Source organism: Cervus canadensis, chromosome 1 (assembly GCF_019320065.1).
Source record: "Cervus canadensis isolate Bull #8, Minnesota chromosome 1, ASM1932006v1, whole genome shotgun sequence".
Lineage (NCBI taxonomy): Eukaryota > Metazoa > Chordata > Mammalia > Artiodactyla > Cervidae > Cervus > Cervus canadensis.
The window spans coordinates 120176693-120181421 of record NC_057386.1 but is presented as its reverse complement, the minus strand read 5'-3'; the positions used below and the strand labels follow the sequence as shown (position 1 = coordinate 120181421).

Here is a 4729-nt window from a genome sequence, read left to right as displayed (position 1 = left end):
AGGGGTAGGCACACACACCATGCACGCACACCCACAGAGAGACACAATATCACGTACGTTTTGTCTGTGAACTTCAATTACTTTATAGGCAGTGCAGTCCATCTGTCCTACAGTCTATGGTAAACCCCAAGTTCTCCGTCAAAATCCTCCCACACAGCCTTGCCTAAACAGCTTTGACACCTAGGCAGGACTCCAGAAAACCTCCTCTTCTGTGAATTTCTTATAGTCAGAGGTCACCGTCTGGTCCCAGCTCCCTCGCTGACTCCCATTGATGCTTTCAAAGAGCAGAGAGAAAAACAAGCGAGCCACAGTCAAGTGACCCACGCTGAGAAAAGTGCAGGGGCCAGCGGGGCCCTGACCTTCCTGTGTAGGTAACAAATTGGATGCCATGTTTGCACCGGCCCTGGAGGGAGGGAAGGAAAGGGGGAAGCGGGGAGGAGGAGGGCACCGTGGGATGGAATTGGGGTTACAGGGGTCAGCAGCCTTTGCTTTAGGCATCCACACAACAAGTCCAGCCACCCCTTCTCAGGAAACAGCCACCGCTGCAGGGCATGGGGAGAGGAGCAGCTGGAGGTCAGCAGAGGCCAAAGCATGCACACACACAAGTGTGCGTTTGTGTCCTTGTGTGTGTGTGTCCATACCCGGCCATGGGCAGGGGGAGTCATTGAATAGCATTCTGTAAAGAGATCTCCAAGGATCCTCCGATCCAATGCCCACTGCTTAAACACACAAGGTATAACATAATTATTATTTTTGCCTCCAGCAACACTCGGAGACAGTGTCATTTGACCTTCAGATGCACAGTTTCTGGAGTTAAGCTCCCTGGGCTCAAATGCTCCCTCTGCTACTTAACAACTGTGAGATTCTGGAAGATAATACAACCTTTAGGTGCCTCGGTTTCTATTTAGAAAGAAAGGAAGATGGTAGTAACGACTTCCTCGTGTATTTTTGAGAACTATACAAATGAAAGTATATAAAACAGGTAGAAACATAAGCACAAACTTAATTATTCATTCAACAGACACACACAGAGGACCCTATACATGATGTATTAATTTTCTTGAACATCTACTTAAGGGCAAAGCAATGTTCATTCTGCATCCATTATATTATTTAATTCTCCCCCAAAGCCCTGGCAGGACAAACACATTTTATTGAAACTGTGGCATGGGAGCTTGGGTCTCTTGCCAAGGGTTAACCCAGTAACAAACGGTGGAATCTGCCATATCTGTTCATTCCAAAGCCCTGGTTCCTAATCAATTCATTATGGTCTCCAATTTGTCCTTGGATGTAAAACATCTAGGTCAATGTTTGATACCTGAATGGAAGAATGGATGAGTGTATGGATGGATGGATGAGTAAATGAATGAATGAATGGGTGGATGAATGACTGAGTGAATGTGTGGATGGATGAATGAATGAGTGAATGAATGACTCTGCCATGCTTCCTTCAACTTGTCTTTCCACTTTAACCTTCTATCCAGAGACACCCTGGAGTAGGAAATGGCAGCCCACTCCAGTATTCTTGCCTGGAAAATTCCATGGACAGAGGAGCCTGGCAGGCTGTAGCCCAGGGAGTCACAGAGAGTCAGACACGACTGAGGACACACCAGAGACACACCCCTTATCTCCTTCCTATTGTTGCCTGGTCCTATCCCATCAGCCTCCATCCTCACCACTCAACCACAGTCCATCTCTCCTCTTGGCTTCTCCTCCAAAGCAAGGCCCCAAATATTTCTCTGGCGCTGGAGGAAACTCATTCTTTCTGGTTTAATTCACCCCGTCTGGCCTTAATTGCTTTGCCCTGTTGTAAGAAGAGACCTCCCATGGCGACAACCCTGAGGATGGGCTGGGGGGTTGGGGGGGCCGCTGGAGGACTGGGGAGGAAGTCGGGGCAAGCTGTTGAGTGGGGAGTGGATTAGTCAGAGGCCAATGGGGCAACGGAAGTCGGGGTTCTCTGAGCGGGCGGCTCCAGACCCGCCCCTGGTTGTGACGTTTACGATTGAATCTGGGCAGGAGCATGTGTCTGGGGGCTGTGTCGACCTCCCTCGCCTCTACCCTGAGTGTTTGGTCCTGCAGCTCATTAAGCAGTGACACTTAACACATCATCAAACTGCTTTACAGGCAAAGCCCACACAGCTCCTGGCCCCTGGAGTCCCCAGGTAGTGGGGACGATGACCTCCCAGCGACTGGAGCGGGGACGTGGCGGACACACAAGGTGATCAAAGCTCTCATGGGAAAACCAGAGCAAGAATTGGATTAGGGTGCCAGGACCCCTGACCTTCCACCCCCAGGACCGATTAAAAACGAAGGTGTGTAGAGAATAGGGGGTCTGGGGCTCGTGTCATGGGACAAACATGGCATCTGATGTCATGTGAACAAGGCTCAAATCCTGGATTTGTCACTTTGCAGCAGCTGTTGAACAGCGGCCAGGCTTTTAACTCCTCTGACCCTCTGCTTCCTCCGTGAGGCTAATAAGGTCCACCTCGGGGGGTTGTTGCTAGAAATATTGGGATAAGGCATATAAAGTGCTTAACAGAGGGCAGGCCATAAATAATGCTTATTTGAACTGTTTTGTTGTTATTTAATCACAAAGTCGTCTCCGACTCTTCTGCGACCCCACGAAGTGTAGCCCACAGGTTCCTCTGTCTATGGGATTTCCCAGGCAAGAATCCTGGAGGATTGCCGTTTCCTTCTCCAGGGGATCTTCCTGACCCGGGGATCGAACCTGCATCTCCTGCTTTGGCAGGCACGTTCCTTAACACTGAGCCACCAAGGAGCAAATGGTCCCATTGGATCAGGCTGACAATCCTTGGTTTCCTCCACTCAAGTTGTCTTCCAACATTACCGAACATCACAGTAAGAAATGCAACAAAGGTAAGAGTAGTAATAGCGAGTGTCCACCATGAAGCAAGTGCTTTGCCTATGAGTGTTATCTTATTATAGTTTCACAACCCTCGGAGATATTTACAATAATGATTTTATAGACGTGGAGACTGAAGCTCAGAATGGACAGGACGTTAGTCTCACAGGTCCTGGTGGCAGAGTTGAGATGTAAACCCAGATCCATAGACTCTGAGTCCTTGTTCTTTCCAGCACTGGGTAAGTCTTAGCAGGACTATAAGGGACAGCCACAAGTGAACTTATCTGGTGCCTCTGCGGGGTGGGGGAGGGAGGGGACTGTGGTCCACATATTCTGCCCTGAGCTTTCAGAGAGGTCCATCTTAAGGATCTCTCATTTCCAGCCATTCTTCTGGAGTCTCAAACACTTCCTAAATCTCCTTGAAATAGCCCTGGCCAAGAAGGGGCTGCTTTTACGGGTGATGTGTAGTAATGAGGCAGGGTTAAAACCGCATTAGGTCATGGTCCCCTTTTGCATTTCATGGATATTCAGTGACACAAGCAATACCAAACATGTGAATTCCTGGACCCTGCTTTCTGTGCGGCGTTGGAAGGAACACACCTCTAGTCGATTCATGGAAACATGTCCCTAAAATTTTACTTGGGGACATTGCTGGTGGTCCAGTGGCTGAGGCTCTGTGCTCCCTCCATGCAGCGGGCCTGGACTCACTCCCTGGTCAGGGAACTAGATCCTCCATGCCATAACTAAGGATCCTGCATGCAGCAACTAAAAAAGAAAAAAACAAAAAAACCCATGTACCACAACGAAGATTGAAGAGCCTGCATGCTGCAACTGAGCCCAGGCATAGCCAAATAAATAAATAATTTTTTAAAAGAGATACTCCACTAAAAAGCTAAAATAAAATTTTACATGATTTCAGAGGGCTTGTGGCCCTCTGAAACAAAATCTACATCCACCAGATCAAACGTCTGGCAGGATGTCCTGAGGTCAAAGAGAGTGAAGTAGGAAATGGGTAGTGATTCAGAAAACAAGACAGTGAATTCCCTTTGGGACCTGATGAGTGCAAAGTGCAGGTTACTATGTTGCATCTCACCAGGACAACATGCAGGTCCAAACTGCTAGCTTGGGAAGGAATTCGGGACTTCAAATTCAGAGTTCTTTATTTCTTCCTGTGTTTCTCTTTTCTTTTTTGCCTCTCAAAGATTTCTTGCATGCTTGATAAATGCCAGCCTCTGTGCTGGACGCCAACGATATCAAAAAGAATAAGAGAATAAGAACACATGTACCCACAGTGGGAAGGGTGGGGAAACCCTGTGATGCAACATGTTAAATAATGTATCAGAGGACACCTGGGCAGCGATAACAAGTCTAGTGATTTGAATGCATGCTAGAGGCTGCTTTAGTCATGAACGTGTGTACCACAAGAGAGAAAATAAATTAACGCTGCAAAGGAGACCCGTAAATGACATTAATCTTCCTCTTTCCAGAAGCGGCGCTCCCCTACTTTCAGTCTGTATGATTCTGATTAAGTCAATGTTTAAATCAAGAGAGAATATGTGATCCAAGACTGATCAGTCAGACACTCGGGTTCTTCCAAGGCCTGTGATTGCCTCAGGAAGGGTCATGTGACTTGAGTCAGAGCAACCAGAGTAGGTGAGATCGCGTTCTGGCACTTCTGTTTGAGCTTTTGTCAAAACAAACTCTTCTCTTTGAATGAGAGTGAGACAGGTGGGACTGGAGCTACCGGAGGATCTTGTGTTCATGGGGCGAGATGACGTCCGGGAACAGCGAAGCCCGAAGGAAGGCAAAGTGAATGACGGATGAGTCTATGTGAGGCTGGGAATCCAGCCAAGACAGAAACCACAG

General features: G+C 48.0%; 1 long non-coding RNA gene across 2 annotated transcripts; it reads left to right on the top strand.

Annotated features, from left to right (window-relative positions):
- Positions 1–229: 229 nt before the first annotated feature.
- LOC122423169 lies at positions 230–4507 on the top strand. Of its 2 annotated transcripts, XR_006264102.1 has the most exons (4): positions 230–367; positions 2125–2312; positions 2702–2877; positions 4351–4507. It is a non-coding gene; the product is annotated as an uncharacterized LOC122423169 (long non-coding RNA). The 2 variants fall into 2 exon arrangements; XR_006264101.1 differs by lacking the exon at positions 4351–4507 and having other exon boundaries at positions 2702–3130.
- Positions 4508–4729: the final 222 nt, after the last annotated feature.